Here is a 21,199-nt window from a genome sequence, read left to right on the forward strand (position 1 = left end):
ATGGTATGGTATTGGCAGGATGATGTAGAAATGAAACAGAATAGAGAGCCCAGAAACAGATGCACACTTACATGGCCAATTGATTTTTAACAGAGTTAGCAAAGCAATTCAGCGAAGAAAATTGTTCTTAAAAAAATGGGGCTGGAACAACCAAATATTCATATAAAAATAACCTACCTCTATCCTCATCTTATGCCATGTATGAAAAATAGTTCAAGAATGATCATATCTCTAAATATAAAAGGTAAAACTATTTAAAACAAAAGCAGAATTTTTGTGACCTTGGGACAGGAAAAAAAAAGCATAGCTTTAGCAGAACACAGAAAATGCTAACTATAAAAGAAAACATTGATAAATTGCATTTTATCAAAATGAAATACTTCTGCTCATCAAGAAATAAAAAGGCAAGTTATGCACTGGAAGAAAATATTTGGAATATATATGATAGCTACAAAAGACTGATTACTAGGATATATAAAAATGTCCCACAAATCAATAGTAAAAAGACACACAACCCAATAAAAAAACACAAAATATCAAACAGACACTTTGCAAACGAAGACTACTGAATGGCCAATAAGCACATGAAAACATGCTTAGCAGGAACATGCTTGACTCTTTTTTTAGGCTTCTTTGACCATGTGGAACTGGTGATGTGCAGTGGTGAAAGTTCAGACACTGGGTTAGTGTTAAAGAAACACTAGCCTTGAGATTAGTGCCTTTTGACTCCTCTTTGAGTTCCTCTCTTACCTTCCACTTGCCACTCTTCTTGTTGCCCTAGGAATGCCTGAATCAATACCATTCTTGAAATAAACTATATATGTTCTTGCTAGTATGCCTTTGCATATGCATTCCCTTTGCCTGAAATTTTCTCCACTTCCTATAATCAGCAAATTCTTACTCTTTCACCAATATCGTTGCATTTGTTTTCTATTGCTCCATAAAAAACAACTACAAATTTAGTGGCTTAAAACAATATAGTCTGTACAGATAATTTCACAGCTTTTGTGAGTCAGGAGACTAGGCCCAGCTTGACTAGGTCCTCTGCGTGGGGTTTCACGATCTTCAGTCAAGTAGCTGGGCAAGTTTGGTGCCTCATCTGGAGGCTCAACCCGGGAAGGATCTGCTTCCCATTCATGTGATTATGCTCTGCGTCCCACTTGTTGCCAACATTTCATTCCCTATAGCTGTGGGACTCAGAGCTTCACTGTTTTGTTGACTATCAGCTGGGGACTGTCTGTATTAGTTTGTTCTCATGCCACTATGAAGAAATACCCAAGACTGGGTAATTTATAAAGGAGAAAGGTTTAATTGACTCAATGTTCTGCAGGGCCGGGGAGGCCTCAGGAAATTTACAATCATGGTGGAAGGTGAAGGGGAAGCAAACATGTCCTTCTTTACATGATGACAGCAAGGAGAAGTGCAGAGTGAAGGAGGGGAAAAGCCCCTCATAAAACCATCAAATCTCATGAGAACTCATTCACTGTCACGAAAACAGCATGGAAGTAGCCTCCCCCATGATTCAGTTACCTCCCACCATGTCCTTTCGATAACATGTGGGGATTACGGGAACTACAATTCAAGATGAGATTTGCGTGAGGACACAGCCAAACCATATCACTGTCTTTAGGTTCTAGAGGCTTCCTATGGTTCTTTGTACATGGGGTTTCCCAATATGGCTATTTGTTTCCTCACAGCCAACAAAAGTGAGAGAGAGATCCCTGCAAGAGAGAGGTTACAGTTGTATGTAACCCAATCCCACAGTCACATGCACATAGTCACATACATCCTGTCAGCTTTGCTGCGTTCTATGGCAGAGGAAAGTCACAGGTCCCTGTGACTCTCAAGGGGAAAGGATCACGCAAGGGTGTGAATGCCACGTGGTGGAGATCCCAAGGCCTGCTGTAAGGATCTGTCAAAGTCCTTCTGGAAACATCCCCATTCTCTCTGAAACCTTCCCAGGTGACCTCCAGGACAGAAGTTCTCATCCTTCACGGCTTCCATGGCAACGTGTTGCTCACCAATGTGAACTGGTTTCTTCTGCTTCTTTTCTTTTTTGTTTTGTTTTCAATTCTCATACCGCAATTTTTTTTGCATAAATTTAAAGTAAGCCCTTTTGCCAATGAGTGTCCATGGTCATGTTCTGTTACTAATAGTGCATCACCAAAGAGAAATATTTGAAAACAAGAGCTCCTGTCACCATCACACCTCTCTGCTGTCCTTTCCTAGGCATTGGATCCCTGGTGAATCCTAATGCATGAGTTATCTTTGACTCAGGCTCTGCCAGGGGCTGAGATATCTTGGACAATAGAATAGCAAAGGAAGTGCAGACTGAGATGCTTCTGAGTATGAAAGACAAGGTGAAAGTCAAAGAGCCTTACCTTCTCTCCCGCCTTTGTCTTGCTCTGCCTCTCTCACACACGCCTGAAGCCTGTCTCCCTCTCTTCAAACATTTCTTAATAATCTATAATTTCATGGAAGGGATAAAGGATAAGAAGAACCTAGAAGGTAACTGGATTTACATATGAATGTTGGGTTTTCATTTTAATTTTCACAAAGTGTAAAGGTGGCTAATAAAAGCATCATTACTGCCTCACCGTTTCTTTGATGAACTACAGAACAGATTGCTAAGATATGGAGACAAATCCAGGGGTCACCAGTTTTACCAGGAGCCATCGTTCATCCTTTAGCAAGAAACAAAACACCATGACAATTGAGAAAAAAAAAAGGATAAAAGAGAAATGACATTATTTTCAAGGCAGTTCTGACCCTTGTGAGCGCTTCATAGAAGGATTGAACCCACTGTCCGCTTCAGCACAGGTTCTGAGTTTACTGAGAGTCACAGATGCTGACGTGGCTGGGTCTGCCAGAGACCTCAGAGAATCTGACTCCTACTAACCAAGAAGCCCTGGATTAGTCCTGGAGGTGGGACCAAAGAGCAGTGAAGCTGAGCTGTCCTGACGTTCAAGCTTATATCTTGGTTTCACCCCAGAGCTAATACTGAATCAAAAGGACAAGGTGACTGATTAGATATGGGTGGAAGGGATAGGGCAGGATCCAGAACTACTTCCAGGTGCAGCTGATCCAGTGCTCTCGCTACCAGGGGCGAGAAGTGAGAGGGCTGGGTGACATCGATGAGCAAGTGGGGTGAGACCCTAGAGCTGCTTTCTGGTGTGTTCATCCCCCATTGGGTCTGGAGGCAGCGTGATGTCATAGGAAGAGCTGGGTCAGTCCTCAATCTGCTGTGTGACCTCAGGCCAGTCACACTTCCTCTTTGAGCCCTGGTTTGTAAACTGGATGAGACCAGTGGCTTTCAACATGTGCTCTGTGGCGCCCCAGAGATGCTGTAGAGGGACTTGGTGGCATCCCCAGTGGGTACCACCCAGCAGGAGTCTGTCTCTGTGCACCTTTCTTCAATCAGAGCAGCTCTGCTTTTAACTGTGTGCTATGTGAGATTTCATTTGAAGGAGGGTTTTATGAATTGAAAGAAATACTGAGAAGCAGTGGTTGGGTGATCTCTGAAGACCTTTCTAGTGCTATGATTGTCTACTATTGTTTAGTAAGCGGATGCTGTGTATCAAGAGCGGAAACCTCCTGTGCTGTATTTGAGTGAGGTGTTTGTGCATGTGTGTGTGTGGTTTTTACAACTGGAAGTCTATTTTCTCCTGGTTCTTATTATCATTTCAGAGCTGTTTTGTCTTTGTTCTTATCTGATCTTCTAGGGACAATGACTCTTAGTTGTTGCTGTTGTGCTTGCCAGTTTCTGTTTATGTGTATTAATTTAGTTTAATTTTTAAGTTTCTGCTTGGTCTGAGTCTTTTGGTTGTCATAGATGGAGATTCTTAGGGGCAGGAGGTCCAGTTATTGATCAGTAATTTCCATTCTTTCAGTGTTTTGACGCAATTTTTTAAAAAAAAATTTTTGTCCCTGTCACACTCCTAAAGAGCTGGTAAGTCCTTTAGAAATCATATAGTCTACATTCTTCTCTTTATACATAGGGAAACTGAGGCCCTGAGAAGCCCTGACCAGCCACCAAAACCACATACTTTAATACTCTTTCTGGTCTAATTGAGGCCTTGGTCTCTCCTTTTATTGGTCTGTGACTCACTGTATGCGTGCAACCTTAATGTACCCCTGGCAATTTCTTATGTAAAGTAAAGAATCTCTTTTTGCTGTAAGGGGCACTTTTTAATTATATATGTTGAAGTTCACCTGCTAATTATTTTGTGAGTCATCCTGGCAGAATAGGAGTAGCTCACAAATGTGTCTGTGAAAATTATTCCTTTTATTGATAGAGTATGGGGCCAGTAATCAAGATACCTGGCTTTTAGAAAGGCATTTATCTGTTTGATGTCAGAAATGGCTTCTTTTGATTAATGCTAATGTTTTTCCTGATTGTAAAAGTAAACAGATATTTATGAGGAGACACTGGAAATATGGCAAAGATCAGAAAGCTTACAATCATGCTGCATCCTGCCGTTCATTGATTAAAAATTTACTATTTTAGTATATCATGGGAGTCTTTGCTGTGTATATATGTTATCCTTACAAAAAGAGTATCAAATTTAGTATGTGATTTTTATTTGCTTACCATCTCAAGCATTTGCTCCCACCTTTTCCAACTAAATGCCAGCTTTCTAATGGCCATCTGGCCAAGTGTGAAGCGGACTTACTGAGAAACAGTGAGCCTTCATTAATGCAGTGTGCAAATGGGGGTCACGTTATTTCTAGATAAGGTATCAAGAAAATTCATGCAGTAGAGAGAGGGGAGCAGGTCTCAGTGTGTGCCCTGCTGGCCATGACCTTCCCTAAGACTCACACAGCTGTTGCCACCATCTCCTCTTCAAGAAACTCACCCCGGCCGGGTGCGGTGGCTTACACATGTAATCCCAGCACTTTGGGAGGCCAAGTCAGATGAATCATGAGGTCAGGAGTTCGAGACCAGCCTGGCCAGCATGGTGAAACCCCACCTCTACTAAAAATACAAAAAATTAGCCAGGCATGGTGGTGCGCGCCTGTAGTCCCAGATACTCGGGAGGCTGAGGCAGGAGAATTGCTTGAACCCAGCGGGCAGAAGTTGCAGTGAGCTGAGATTGTGCCACCACTGCACTACAGCCTGGGTGACAGAGTGAGACTCCATCAAAAAAAAGAAAGAAAGAGAGAAAAGAAAGAAAGAGAGAAAGAAAGAAGAAAGAAAGAAAGAAAGAAAGAAAGAAAGAAAGAAAGAAAGAAAGAAGAAAGAAAGAAAGAAAGAAAGAAAAGAAAGAAAAGAAAGAAAAGAAAGAAAAGAAATAAAAGAAAGAAAAGAAAGAAAAGAAAAAAAGAAAGAAACTCACACTAAGTCCCCATATCTTCCCAGGGTCTTTCCCATCCAATGCAGGAAAGAATGCTCAATTTCCCATTTCCCAAAGGCAAGGGAGAGGCTGATGGGATCCTGTAGGTATGGACTGACAAGTGTCCAAAGTCCCTCAAAAGTAGTTTATAGACATCCAGCCTTCTTAGAATGGGTTGTGTTGAACCCAACTCTCCAAACCTTAAGGCGTTTATTTCATGTTGTGTCCATTGCCACCAAGGTGAGGTTCCTGTCTAGGGGGATGTTGAGTGTCTCTGAGACTGAGTACTGAGGTACCTGTCTAGGGGGATGTTGAGTGCGTCTGAGGCTGAGTACTGAGGTTCCTATCTAGGGGGACATTGAGTGCCTCTGTACACAGTCTCCCAAGAGAAGGAAACCAACCTGTGTGCAGTGTGCTGGTCATTTTACGCCTGCTTTTCCCTTCCCCAGGGCACCTTTGCAAGATGAATGACAACCTTATGACAGATGAAGTGGCATAAGCTGAAAGGTTAAGGAATAAACCCAGTGGCATCTAGAAGGATCTTGGTGGAGCTGAGATTTGAACCTGCATCTGGGTAACTCCAAAGTCAGATCTTTGGTCTTTGACAGCCCTGTCACATGGTCTCTGAGCTGGTGGGACCTGAGAAAGTGAATCACTTGCTTCCGTCTCTCTAGGTGTGTCGCCCGTGGGCTCACATTGAGATGATGGGCTACAGCCTTCAACCTTATTCACAGGTTACTGCTCAGGTCAGTAGACTTCAGGGACTAGCCTCTTACTGAGTTGGGCGGGGGAGGAACAGGAGGTGTAATTTCATGCTTGTCGAAACGTCGCAGGGCAGGGGAAGACATCTATAACATCTTAGCCTGCAACTGAATTTGAATTGTATCTACTGCCCTGGTAACACCATGGCTTGGCAGTTTGGTATAATAACTGTGGGAAACAAATGTCTCAGGTTTGGGGAGTATGGCATGGTCACTAGGAGGTTTAGAGAAGTAATGTGCAGTTGATGATGTAAGACCCAGTGTCTCGCGTCCATCTTCCTATGCTGGCCGCTGAATACCAGGAGGTGCTTTCATGAGGTGAGCAGCTCCTAGATGCTGAGGTCTGCATCTCACTGTTATCACTGGGATCCTGATGGGACTCACCGGTGACAAAGAGGCTGCCAGCCTCAGCCACTCGCTTCCTGGACAGGCTCCGGAAACACCTCTCCACTCTCTATGGAACTTGGGCTGTGAGGGTGGGGAGAGCTCTTGGTATGGACTCAGGAAGCTGGAGCTCACGTTCCTCCTGTTCAGTGACTCTCCATCTCTGCGACTCTGAGCTTTTTATTTTACCTCCCTGTACATCAGATCTCTTGATCTACAGTGGAGCAGATACCCACCATGTGAAGCTGCTGTGAGACTTCCCCCTACAATAGTGTGCAGTCCTTTGTAAATCCCACAGCTTATCACACAAATGTGGTTAATATTACCCCTCCCAATCCTTTTTGCTCCTGCTAGAGGGAAAACATACACACATTCACACACACACATGCATACACATACATATATATGTACATGCATACACACATGCACATGCCCATATATACATACACACATATATACATACCTGTACACACATACATACATGCACGTGCCCATGTACACACATACACACATGCATACACATGCACTCACCTCTCACTCTTCCATCTTTGTTTCCAACTTTCCTGCTTTCAAATCTTAGCTCCTACTGACACTTCTGCTAGAATGATCAGCCCCCCCTTAAAATGCTGCTTAATTTTCATTGCTGCTTCCTCCACACAGCCTGGCCCGGGTTGCTGGCTGCACACAGAAGTGGCCGTGGAGGTGTGGACTGAGATTTGAACTGGGCATCAGGACCTCTGGCTGTCAGTCCTGCTTCTGCTCACTCTGTGGTCCTGGGTGAGCTGCATAAGCAGCCAGTGCTTTATTCACACTCAGCTCACGTGTTCACACGCCCATTCATTCATCCACTTGCCCACTCACTCAGTTTCTCATGGTCTAGACAAGAGGCCTGAGATCAGAGCTTCTTCCAGAGCTGCTGGACACATGGGGGCAGGAAAGCCCCAATACCCATGGTTCTTCAGGGAAGACCGAACACTCTCCTTGGGAACACTGGAGCCCTGGAGCTCACTTAGTTACCCCAGAACTCCTGTCCTCTGTGGTGTGTCTCTACCCTGGGGCCAGGCACGAACATCCCCAGATTCCTGGATTTGATCATAATGATCAACTTGGAAATCTTTGGCCACCAGGGCTGCTCCGTGTGCTGGGTCTGGAGCAATTGGAGGATGAGATCTTCACATTTACTTGGAGGGTTGTATGCCTGTGTGTGTTTACTCTTCTCACTGCAAGTAACAAGTTCAATATTAATCTTCATTTCCTGGGAAATAATTAGTGTTAAGTGAACTGTGATTTCTATCTCTAGTTATTTCTCATGTGTTAATTTTAGCAGCAAGGAAAATGTTCTGTGTTGGCTGGATCCAGGGCTGCAAAGACATATTCCAACATAGGAAGAAAGGCGGGGAGGGTTGGGGAGAGGCAGACCACCCATTCAACAGGGGATTGAATTCCAGCACGCCAAGAGTCTCCAGCTGTGGGGAAAATTGTCCTTCCTGTCACAGGCCCCTCTAAGTGGGACCAGCCCACCCATGCACTTGTGTGCTGGAGCTCAGAAAAGGAAAAGCTCAGCTTTGGGCATGACCTCTTGTCTCTGGAATCTGCAAACTCCTCTCTGCTCATGCTCCCTGGCTCTGACTTACTCTCCTGGTTCTCCAGCCCCATTCCACTCTAAACCTTGGAACTGGACTGTTGTCTCCTGCATCCCAGGATGGAAACCCATCAGGGACCCACTCTCCTGTCTCAATGTTAGCGCTCACCTTTCCAACACACATTTTTGCTTGTCGTTCCTCCTTGATCAGTCTCATGAGAATGGCCAGCCAGGCCAGATCATCCTGCCTGAACCCCCCGAGATCCCTGATCCCGTTCCCATTTATGGTTAGCATGATTACTCACTGCTAATTTTCCATGTGCCAAGGGCTTTGGGAGTGCGGTGTCTTAATCCTCATGCTCCCTGTTTTACAGATGGGGAAACTGAGTATCTGAGAGGCTGATTTGCCCAAGTGAGTGGGGAGAACCAGGGTTGTAATTTAGATTTGTGTGACTCAAAATCTCATGCTCTTAACCATCATTTCGAATGGGATACAAACAAAGGCAATTTGGGATCCCAACGTAGGCACTGAAGAACTTGGGGCAGGAGTGGTGATGTGGTGATGTCTCTAAACCTCGAAGTGCAAGCAGGAAAATAAACCAGAACCAATTCCTAGGCAGTCATGTGCCCTTTAGTCCACTCAAAATGTGCTTCCAGCTTCAGCTGGGTGAACTTGGACAAGTTACTTAACTTCCCTAAATCTCACCGTTCTTGTCTGCAAACTGACAACCAAGACAGGTCGCCTCTAATTGAGCTGCTGTGGACACTAAAAGACCAATCGTCCTGCCCAGAGGAAGCAGCCTTCCAATGACCATTGCTGTTACTACAATGCATTCATTCATTAGCCCTCATTCATTCACCCACAAACTGTTGGTGAATATCTACTGTGTGTGCTAGGGAACATGCAGGTGCTGATTTTACTGCACAAATATTATGGTGTCCTTGACCTTAGGGAACTCTTGCTTTAGTGGGAGATCCTGAAGAAGACATGGCTATGCATAGTTGGATGTGGTGAGTGATGGGATGGCGATGAGGAAGGGGTAAGATGGGAAGAAGGGGGTGGGCTCAGCCGACTTGGGAAGTTCATCCAGGGAAGCCTTCCTGGAAGAGGTGACACTAGGCCAGTGTCTGGGAGAAATCGCTTAGTTGAAGAAGAGATGGGATGGTGTTCCTGCAAGAAGAAATCAGCCCTGTGACTGTGTGGAGTAGGGCTCCTTGAGTTATGGTGCCTGCTGATGTTAGATGGAAGGGAAGCACCTCCAATGGAGAAGAGCAGGAATGCAGCTCTGAGCTCGTGTGCTTCCTCACAGCTGCTGAAAAGAGCCTGATACATGCTGCCAGGTGGAGGTTGAGGGACCCACCCCTGCTCTTGGTTCTCAGCCCTGGGGGAGAGCACCTCTGCTACTGAGATCGCACCTTCCTGCTGCCCCTCACTGCACCCTCTAGCTCATGGAAGAAAAGTCATCCCTCTGACCCATCCCTGACTTACTAATTGGCAGGGCCACTCCATGTTAATGGCCATTGCTTCTTTTATTAAAACAAATTATCATAGTAAACTATACATAACAAAATATACCACTGTCACCATTTTTGGTGTACTGTTCAGTAGCAATAAGAACATGTACAAAGTTGTGAAATTATCACCATGACTATCTCCAGAACTGTTTCATCACCTCAGACAGAAGCAGGGTACCCATTAACCACTCGCTCGCCATCCTCCCTCCACCAGACCCTGGCCCCGCCATTTCAGTTTCTGTCTCTATGAATTTGCCTACTCTGGGAACTTCGTGTGTGTGAGATCACACAGGATTTGTCCTGGGTGACTGCCTTATTTCACTAGCATAATGTTTTCAAGGCTCATCTGTGGTGCAGCACGTGTCAGAATTTTCTTTATCAGGCTGAATAGTGTTCCATTGTATGGATATACCACACATTTTGTTTATCTGTTAATCAGTCTGTGGACATTTGGGTTATTTCTGCCTTTTGGTGAATAATGCTGCTACGAACATGGAAATACAAATATCTGTTCTCGTCCCTGCTTTGTGTTCTTTTGGGCTTATACCCAGAAGTGGCATTGCGGGGTCATATGGAGTTTCTGTTTCATTTTGAGACAGCCTGGGGAGGCAGTGTCTTCAAGGGTGTCCTCACCTTATTGGGATGGTGCCTGCAAAAGTCATGGCTGGAAATGGCACCTCCAGCTGTCTGACTCTCCCTACTCTCTCTTCTGGCTTCTCAGCACCTGCCATGGGTGGTCAGCCAGGCCACACTCAGGTGTGTGGACTCAGATATCCCGTATGTGGGAGAGTGAGAGGTGCATCGAATTGCTGAAGTACATTAAATTCATGATAATCACATGAATCAGGTGTACTATGAGAAAACTGGTGCTCAGAAGGAACTTACCTGACATCACATAGCTGGCATGTGACTTCAGAGATTTCAGTCCAGGCTTGCCAGACTCCCAAGTTCCCACTGTGGTCCCGGTACTGCACTGGTTCTACTGCACTCCTCTGGAAGGGCTGCTGCCTCTGTCCAGCACTGGTCCCTTCCGTCTCATAATAGGACTGTGAGGCTGCAGAAAGGGATGCCACTGCCGTGCCCCATCCATCTCCAAGACCTCAGTGCCCACCCCAGGCCTGCCACAGAGACCATGCATGCGCAGATGAGGCCGTGGAGACACAGATACTATTACCAGCCTAGGGAACGAAGTGATGGATTGACTTCCTGCAATCTTAGACTGTGGAGAAAGAGTGTGAGCCTGGACTATGATACAGAGATGAAGACGTTAGTCCAGACGCCAAGAATGGTGAGCTCTAGCTATGCCTCTGCCACCAGTTGTGTGGACTCCAGCAAGTTTCTTTTCTCTCCATGCATTAATTTTCTCATTTGCATAATGGGATGAGCTTTGACAAGAGCCCCTTGGTCCTAATAAGCTGTGTCACAAGCACAGTCCTGGGCCCCAATGCCCACCTCTGCCTGCAGAGACCTTTGACATCACCATCCCTGCTCAGAAAGGTCAGAGGCCCTCAAATCTGGGCTTTGGAGTCTGTGTCTGCACAGGGCGGAGCTGTGCATGGCTAGAGGGTCCTCGGACACTGAGATGTCCATCTTTATGACCTGATGGGGTTTTGTATGCTTCCTCCAATGTCCTCTGTCCTGCATCCCCCAAGCATGAAGTACAGCCCCCTGTTGTCTGAGCCTAGCTTCTGGACACTGCTTTCTTCCAGAGTCCTTTTTTGGCTGGCTCTGACACGTTCTGGCTCAGCCTTCCAAAGTCAGACCTGAGGGACCGATCAGAGAACGCAGGTGACAAGAGCATGCTTTTCTGATTGTTGTTGTTTGTATTCTTGTAAAAATAAGAGAACGGATTGAGGATGGAGGGTGCGGCTGTGCAGGATGCGAAAGAAGTGGCCACTTATTGTCAAATGCTTTGGGCTCAGAAAAACCCAAAGTAGAATCATCCAAATCTTTGCTTTTAATTTTTCAAAAAGGTGTGTGTGAGTGCAGTGTGTGTGTGAAGCGAGTGCGGGGTGTGTGTGTGTGTGGTTGGCAGAATGATGGCCTCTCAAAGACATCCACGTCCCAATCCCTAGAACCCAGGGCTCTGTCACACATTGCAAGGCAAAGGGGAATTAAGACTGCAGGTGGGACGGATGAAGGTTTCCCAGTGGTTGACCTTAAAATGGAGACTATCCTGGGTGATCCTGGTGGGCCCGATGTCATCACAAGGGTCCTTAAGACTGAGAGAAGGAGGTGGGAGAGGAGGCCACCGTGCTGCCCTGGGAGACAGGCCTCTCCCACCGCTGCTGACTGTGAAGACGGAGGAAGGGGCCCAGAGCTGAGGGACGTGGGCCACCTCCAGAAGCCGGGAAAGGTGAGAAAGGGCTTCCCTGCTGGAGTCCCCAGAGGGAGGGCGGCTTTGCTGGCACTTGATGTTAGCCCAGAGGGACACATGTTGGATTCAAATGCCCAGAACAGTAAGGAAATACATGTGTATTAAGTCACTAAATCTGTGGTAATTTGTTATAGCAGGGATAGGAAATTCATATAGTGTGTGTGAGTGTTTATGGAATGTGTATGTGAGGTCTGTGCATGTGTGTGAATGAGTGAGTTATGGCCTGTGTGTGTGTGTGGGGGGGTGAGTGTAAGTGAGCAGGTGTGAGTGTGTGTGGGTGCGTGTGAGTGAGCAGGTGTGTGTAGGGGTGTGAATTAGGGAGTGTGAATGTGTGTGGGTGACACACCCCACACACACACTTACACTCACCTACACACTTACACTCACACCTGCTCACTTACACTCACCCACACTTGCTCTCACCCACACAGTCACACTCACATTCACCCACACACACTTATACCTGCTCACTCATGCTCACATACACTCACTAATTCACACTCACCCACCCACACCAAGTGGGTGGATAAATGTGTGGATAAATGTGTATGTGGCTGAGTGTGACTGAGTGGGTGTGAGTGTGTGAGCATGTGTGTGAGTGGGTGTGACCATGAGTGTGTGTGTGAGTGGGAGTGTGTGTGGGTGTGGGTGTGAGTTGGTTTGTGTGAGTGCAGGTGTGTATGGGTGTTAGTGAGCTGGTGGGTGTGAGTGCAAGTGAGTGGGTGCGATCGTATGTGTATGCAAGTGAGCAGGTGTGAGTGTGTGATTGTGAATGAATGTGAGAGTGCGAGTAGGTATGAGCATAAGTGTGTGTGAGTGCAAGTGAGCAGGTGCAAATATGTGTTAATGAGCTGCTATGAGTTTGAGCAGGTGTAAGTGTGTGTGAATGAGCAGGTGTGAGTGACAGTGAGCAGGTGTGAGTGTGTGTGAATGTCAGTGAGCGTGTGTGAACATGAGTGCATGTGTGAGTGAGCAAGTGTGAGCATGAGTGCATGTGTGGGTGAGCAAGTGTGAGCACACATGTGTGAGTCTGTGTGAGTGTGCTGGTGTGTGTGTGAGTGGGTGTGAGCATGAGTTTATGTGGGTGTGAGCGAGCTGGTTCATGTATGTGAGTGTGAGTGAGCACGTGTGAGTGTGAGTGAGTGACCGAGTGTGTGTGAGTGCGAGTGAGCATGTGGGTGTGCATACTTCTTTCAGAAGAAATGCTGTTGACACGTGCCTGAGTCATTTATCCCCTAAGCATTGCAGGGTTGCCTGCTGAGAACTTCTTACTGGTCCTGCCGACTTTGGGGTTGGTCTGACACCTCCCGACTTCTCCCAGCCTTCACAGTTACTTTCCCTGGAGAGAAACTGGGCCCAGGAATGAGAAGGAGTAACATTTTCCTCTCGGAGCTCTGAAACTTTGCTGGCGTGAAGCTGCTTCCTTGAACATTGGAAGGTCAGGATCCGAGGTGGCATGGACACCTGGGTTCCTGAGGCTTAGCCCAGGTCTTTCTGAGTCTGTGAACTAGCCCAGGCCCTAGAGGGCTGGTCCAGGTTGGGGACCAGCTGCAGGCTCTGAGTGCCTTGGTAGGCTAGTGGCCCAGAAGGCAGGGGTTGCCCACAATTCCCTGGTCACTGCAATCCCCAGGACTGGAGGAGCTTTCCAGGGCATGAGGTTTCAGAATTGTACTGCCATTAGTCTGGGGTGGGTCCCAGTTGACACTGAGGTACACCTAACACCTATTCCATGATAGGGCTGACATATACACAGGCACCTCTCTATTGGCTGCTAAGATACCCAAATTCTTCTCTACAAAATTGGTTGGTAACTAGCCTCTCTCTGAGGTCCCTAGGTTCTGCCCTATCCACTCAGCCTCTTCCCTGGGATCCAGCATCCAGCAACTGAAGGGCTAATGTTCAGCCTTGCAGGGCATGTCTGGGACCCTGCTGTAGCCCTTTGGCCTCTGTTTTCTCTGATTACCTGGATGTCTGCTTTCCCCATGTTAAGTATTTTGGGCATTACCTCTGATTGTCACAACATTTTTGCTGAGTCACAAATACTGCATATTAGACAGTAGGAAGCTGTGGGAGGGAGGAAAAGAACACAAGCTCTTTTGTCCCAAAAAACTTTGCATGGGCCCGTCAGCCACTCTAAGCCTAATTTCATGTATCTTCAAAATGGACATACTAATGACTAGATTACCAACAGAGGCAGACTGGCCCAGCCTGTAGAGATTTCTAGCCAGCAATTGCTGCTTCACTAGATAGGCATTCAGGCCCTCTTCTGTCCCTCTGGAAGGCTGGCTATCTTCCAGAGGTCCTGTTTTCTGACTTGCTTATATTGGCCTAGTGTGAACTGGTCTCTGCTGAAACACAGATCTTTTTCTGTGAACACTCAACAGTGGATCTCCCTGGAACTTCCCAGCTCCTTCTGTCCTCTCATAAAGCACTTGTTTTCAGGCTGGAGATGTTCTCCACCTGCTGTAATTGACATTCTCTGGGCCCCACTGTGTGATAGTTAGAACTTTCCAGCCCCAAGTTATCAGCTCTTCAGCTCTGCCCATCCCTGGGCTCTGAAAGTCCACCCATTCCCACGAGTCTCTTGCCACTCCCTGTACTTGACGCTGTGGAAGGGTGACTGTCCTGAAGCTGCCAGCCCAGGTGTTAACTTCCCAGGTCTCCACTGCCAGCCTGTTTCCTTCTTTCCTTGAGTCCCGTTCACCCAGCTCACAGGGTCTCAAATTCTGTTTTCTCATCAAACTTGGCAGGTCGCTTCATAGCCCGCTTCTGCATGCAACCTTGGAGTCTCCCCCGTTGCTGTCTAAGACCCCCTCACTTTCTCCTGGCTTCTTTGCCCACCTATGGAAGGAGGATGAACATATTTTCTGAAACCTCAACCAGGAGAGATTGGGATCACAAGTGGGTAGAAGCCACAGGGATGCAGATTTGTGGTCAAATGGAAGAAGGATTTTCAGAGGTGGCTGGGGCTGTCCCAAGCTGGAGTGGGTGGGCCACCTACCAACTGGGAATTTGGTTCTTGGCTCTTCGGAGGGTTGAGGTCAAGAAGGACCCAGGCCCAGGGCTGCAGCGGGGTGGGGGAAGGGGCCCATCTTTAGGCAGATTCTTGGTCAAGGTTCCCCTGGTTTGTCTTCCTCTATTACTCTTGGTATTTTTTTTTTTCTTGAAACTGATCATCAATTCAATTTTCACAACTACCTTTCTAAGTTGGAAAGAACTTTTCCATTTTGCTTGTCAAGAAAAAAAATCTTGAAGAAGTTAAATAATTTATTTAAACAGACAATTCTTTTAACTTTTAACAACCAAAATTTCAATCCATGTTTTATTTGAATGCAAAGAACATCCACTTCTGGTGATAACATACTAGCTGAATACACTGAATAGAAAATGATACTTTTCTTTCTTTCACCTTTAAAAATCATTTTAATACTTTAAAAAATTGAAAACAGGGACTTCAACAGATATTTGTACATCCATATTTATAGAAGCATTATTCACGATAGCCCATGACAATCCAAGTGTCTATTGATGGATGAATGGCTAAAGAAAATATGGTATATACATATAATGGAATATTATCTAGCTTTAAAGAGGGAGGAAGTTCTGATACATCCTATGTCATGGGCAAACTTTAAAAACATTGTGCTCACTGAAATAAGCCAGCCAGAAAAGGACAAATTCTGTGAGATTCCACTTACCCGAGGCATCTTGAGTAGGCAAATTCGTAGAAACAGAAAGCAGCTTGGTGGTTTCCACGGGCTGGCGGAGGGAGGGAATGGAATGGACAGTTATGGTTCAGTGAGGACAGAGTTTTAGTTTGGGAAGATAAAAAGAAGTTCTGGAGATGGATGGTGGTGATGGCTTCCTAAGAATGTGAATGCACTTCATGACACTGAACTGTCTATTTAAATATGGCTAAAATGGTAAATTTTATGTTATGTGTGTTTTACCACTATCATTTAAAAAAGGTTCTTAAAAGGAATATCCAGGGCATAATTAAATATTATATTCTTATGGATCTATCATGGGACAGGCTGTTAGAGCAAACTGCAGAGGCTCTTATCACAAATAAGCAGGCTTGATGTCCCAAATATCCTTGGAGCGATGGACCACTCAACAGATGATTAAAAAATACAAAACAAACAAATAGAAAAACCCAGATGGTATTGATACTTAATATTTGCAGGCAAATCACATCATGAAACATAAAATATTGTTTTTTTGGAGAAACCACACTGTGGAAAGTCTGATGCAGGTTGGAGGGCAGATATGGTGGCTTCCTTACTGCCCACACCCTGGGCCAGGTGGATATTAGCACTGTCCTTATTTGTAGCTACTGACACAGAGGTCACGGGCTCACTAACACACCCAGGGTCTCAGTGGTGGCCCTTCTCTTTGCACTCCATCCTCACTCCCTGCCTTTACAGTTGGGCCACGTGTGTGGTGTGTGAGTGCGTGTCCACACACATACATGTGTGAGCATACAGCTAAATGCATGTGTCGTCCGGATGTGCCGCCAGATAACACAGCCTCAATAGATGATTCTCAGAGGCCAAGATCCCTCCTGGGAGTTTGAAAGACAAGGAGAAAAGTCTCCACCTTCAAATCTCTCCTCCGCAAGGGATGCCAAGGAGGATTGGGAGGCAGGGTCTGCATTCCCAGCTGGGTTTACCTGGTCGCCCAGGACAACAGACTTGCAGGCAGCCAAAGAGATCGTCAAGCAGCCGTGCGTGACAGTCAACATCAAAGTGGGAATGCCACTCCTTGATCCGGACTTGGCCATACCTGCCAGGGCAGAGTCTCGCATATGACCACCCCGGGAATTCAAAGACGTTCTTAGAGCAAACGGACACCACACACACACACACATACACACACACACACAGAGCCCAAATGCAAAATCCTCCTCCTACTTTCAAATGAAAATAAAAGTCTAGACATCCTTTCTTCACAATTCTTCACTGACCTAATTATTCAGATCTGTGCTTTCCTTTTGGTCTTTTCAAAGAACAAGAAGAATGGTTAATTTCACTTAATGGAATAATTGAATGTCATAATTGTTTTTTACATTTCAGCACGAATGTTTGAGTTAAGCTGCACACACTCTCTCTCCCTGTCTAGAGCTCTTAATAACCAGGCTGCTCAAAGGGGCCTTTCTGTTCCATCTTTTTGTTTCCTAACTGGACTGTCTGGACCAGCTTCTGGCAGCCGGCATGTTCTGGGAGGGGGCCTGGGGGGAGTGGCAGTTAATGACTGTTTTGGTCTTGGATGTTCTGATCTCTCTCTAATTCATTATTTGTCAGGCATGAGAGGCACCCCGAACAGGATCGTGAACAATGCCTTTTTATTCTCACTCTTATTCTCTCTCCTTCCCTCCTTTCCTTTCTTTTCCTTCTTCATCTTGGATAAGGGAATAGAATCATAACACAATGGCAGGTCCAAGAAGTCATCATTTCCAATGAAGTTTGCTGCAGTCTCATATTATTCTACCAACAGCTAAGCTTATGCTAGTGGATTCATTCATTAGTTCAATCATTCATTGATCAGTGTGGAGAGATTACTATAGGCCAAGACTTTTCCTAGGTGCTAAGGGTCTAGTGAACACAGTATTCTGATAGAGATACACGGTCAAAAATTCGGTAAATGCAAGAAAAGGTAGCTTCTGTTGGAGGTATGTCTTGTGAAGATAATGGAACAAAATGATATGATGTAGTGTTACTGGGGAGAGAGGATGGTTGGCTTAGCAAAGGGGTACTAGGGAAGACCTCTTTAAGGAGTTGACAAATTATCTGAGAAGAGGAAGAGAAGTTGTCAAGTGTGGAAAGAGCTGGCGGAGAGGGCACTGCAGGTAACAGGAGCAACTAGTGCAAAGACCTTGAGGTGGGAGGGCCATCAAGGAGGCAAGGGTGACAGAGGAAGGAATCAGCACAGGGTGTAATTAATTGTCACGGATGGGACTGAAGAAGCAACATGGAGCCAAGGCGCACAGGTCCTTGAAGGCCACAGTATGGAATTTGGATCTGTTCTCAAGACAGTGGGTCACTATAAGCAAGGAAAATTAGAAACGGTAAATATTGGAAAAAGTCCCCCTTGCTTCTATGTGGAGATGAGAGGAGAAGCAGAAGGATCAGTGAATGAGCTGCTCCACTCCTCCCAGGGAACATGGCTGATGCTTTTCCAGGGGAGATGGGATGGAGATAGTGATAAACACTCAGTTCCAGAAATACTCTGAAGGTAGACCTGCCCGGACTTAGCGATGGGTCAGAAAAGTGTGTCAGGCTGGGACATGAAAGAAAGGCATCATATGTTTCTGGCCTGAGAAATCCTGAGCAGCACCATTAATGAAGACTGTGCAAGACAGGGTGTATTCATCAGCGGGAAACAGGTTGTGCTGCAGTAACAAATAACCCCCCACATCTCAATACCTTAATACAACAAATATTTATTTTCGTGTTTTTATCCAGTGCAGGTGCAGAGCCACCATCTGGCAGCTGTGCCTTCTGGGGCATGTGGCCTCATCAGTGACCACAGTGGTCACTGCGGATGGATGAGGAAAGGATGTGGAAAGGATGAGAGCATGGAGATCCCATGGCCCCTCTTCTATACTCCAACTGAGAAGAGGCGCATGTCACTTTGGTTCTTAGCTCCCTGCCCAGAACCAGTCGAGGGAAACAAAGAGTGCACCAAGAAGGGGATATGAGCCAGATATTTGTGAGTACCAGGATGTCTACTACTGCAGGGGAGGCACGTGTCTGGGTGGGAGATAAGGAGTTTTTCCTTGCATGTGGTAAATATTGAATATCCAAGTGGATAAGTGCACTGGGGTATTAGAGCCCAGGACTCAGGGAGAGAAGCTGGGGCTTGATATAGAAATGTACAGTTGCTAGTGAATATCTTTTACTCTATTTCAGGTCCTAGTTTTGCATTTGGAATACAGCAATGACAAAAATGCAATTCTTCCCTCACCCCAGATTTGCTTAAAGGACACATAATATTCCCATCAATTTCCATGTAAGTACCTAGGAAAGTGCTCCTAGGAACAGCCCACCTGTGTTTGGCCCTGGGCTGTCTTCACAACCATGCATCCAATTAGTCCCATAGCAACCATTCATTCGTGCCACAAGTATGTCCTGAGCACCTACTATGTTCCAGGTACAGAACAATTTAATGAGTTTGTAAATTTTTCACGCACTCGTCTCTGCACATTTGTTAGAGTTGCCCTTTTGCAGTGTGTCTTTGGTCTCCCATCTGCCTGGAAAACTCCTATGCACTCCTCAATGCCCATCTCAATTTCACTACAATTGTGAAGCGTTTGCTCACATCTCATTCACTGCCCCCTCTTCTGGGGCCCTTGCTGTGACATCTCAGTTGTTGCCCTGTCGGTCTCCCCACTAGACCTGAATTACACAGGGGGTGACTTACTCATTTATTCAACAAACACTTAGCAAAGGAAAACTGTGTTTTACCATATCGAGGCCGTGGCAGAGATTGGCTGTCAGTCTTCTTCATGTTAGCCGCACCCAGCACAGGTTGAGTAGGGACTTGGTCATAATAACGTCTTCCTCTAAGTACTCAGGCCCACTCTGTGCCTTGCATGATGCTTTGTATTTTACAAATAGCTTCTCACTGGCTTCTCTGCCCTCACCTGTACTCCTCTGCCCCAAGTCTGTTAAAAACACAGCAGCCAAATAACCTTTCGAAAAGTATCTTGAGGTCTAAATTACATCTATATCAATCCTTCCAAAGTATAGATAAAATCATGTCACTGCTCTTTTCAAATTCTCTACATGGCTTCTCATCTCTCTCAGAGTCATTGCCCAGGTCCTCGTAGTGACCTAGAAGTTTCCAGTGCTAGGGTAGTTCTCCTGCTGCTTCTCTGGCCCATCCCCTTACTCTCGCTACCTAGCCCATGCTGGGCTCCTGGCTTTTCTTCAGACTCCAAATATGCTGTTGTCTCAGAGCCTTTGTTCTTACCCTCCCATCTGCCTGTCACCCTCTTCCCCCAGATGCTTGCAGGGTATGCTCCTTGGCCTCATTCAGCCTCTGTTCATGTGGCCTCAGCTAGGGCTTCCCTCTGCAGAGGGCATGAGTATTCAGTAAGATCAAAGCACTCAGCATGGTTCCTGGCACTTAGCAACACATGCCAGCTGCTGCCATGTGAAGATCATGCCATAGGACATGAAGGGTTGTGGAGGGCTGGGTGTCCCAACCAGTTCCCTCTTTCCCTTTGCAACTGAAGACTTAAGAGTTTATGATGTGATATTCCAATAAGAGAACTACGTGGGCTGTGGAGATCCAGGTAGAGCTAAGTGAAGGCTACAAACCCTTCTGTGGTGCGTAGAACCCACCAAGCCCACCTCACATCTAGCCTCATGAGAAGATGTCTTCTGAGGGGACTCCTGCATCCTGCCTACACTGCCCCCTTCTCAACTTCTGTAGGTATTTCTCTTCTCCTTTTTGTCAGAGCTGACTATTTCTAACTTCTCATGGAGACACCTGTGCCAGACCCATCTGCCCATCAGAATGTATCCTCCTCGAGGCTGAGATCATGTCTTTACCTTCTGTGTCATGGTACCTAGCACAGGACCTGATACTGAGGACACAGTGAAAGTGTTTGCTCAATGAATGAATGAGGTCTTCTTTACTATTTCAATAAACAGGTATTATAGCTTGAAAAAGCAGAGATATTTTCCCGGGTTATCAAACTGGGACTCAGGAAGCAGATTCTTTCCCTATTTAAAATCAGAATAAATCCAGCTCTGTGGATTCTACCCACTTCCATTTTACTGCCCTTTCCCTTGACAGTGACTCCCACTTGCCATTCCTCAGCCCTCCCCTGACACCTGTCTCTGTCATCCCTTCCAACTTGTGTTCTATTCACTCTTCTCCTGGACTTCCTAAGTTCTTCCTCTTTGTCTTGAGTATGTGGCACTGTCGTCAACTCAATCTTTTGTTGACCTGGGTTTCCAATGGCTGGGATCCATATATTTGCAGCATTTATAGAAAATTCGTGCACATCAAATTACATGAAGACACTGGCTCATTCCATTTTCTTGTTTTCACTTGTGTAAATGGTAGGAAAATTTGGGGAAATTTAACCCTAAAAGATCATAGAACATACTGCCCACATCTGGGGCTGGGTGCGGTATGAGATAGCAGGTGGAGAACTGCTCTTACTCTTGTCTTCCTCTGAGGTCAAGGAGGAGCACTCTTTCTCTCTGACTTTGAGGTGATCCTACACTCCCCA

At 46.0% G+C, this 21,199-nt stretch overlaps 1 long non-coding RNA gene across 1 annotated transcript; it reads right to left on the bottom strand.

The window, feature by feature from the left end:
• Positions 1-1,534: 1,534 nt before the first annotated feature.
• Positions 1,535-4,920, bottom strand: LOC116275688. Its single transcript, XR_004184780.1, has 3 exons — positions 2,770-4,920; positions 2,598-2,684; positions 1,535-2,464 (listed from the first exon to the last, which is right to left on the bottom strand). It is a non-coding gene; the product is annotated as an uncharacterized LOC116275688 (long non-coding RNA).
• Between the last annotated feature and the right edge of the window lie 16,279 nt (positions 4,921-21,199).

Source organism: Papio anubis, chromosome 7, assembly GCF_008728515.1.
Source record: "Papio anubis isolate 15944 chromosome 7, Panubis1.0, whole genome shotgun sequence".
In the NCBI taxonomy this organism is placed as follows: Eukaryota; Metazoa; Chordata; class Mammalia; order Primates; family Cercopithecidae; genus Papio; species Papio anubis.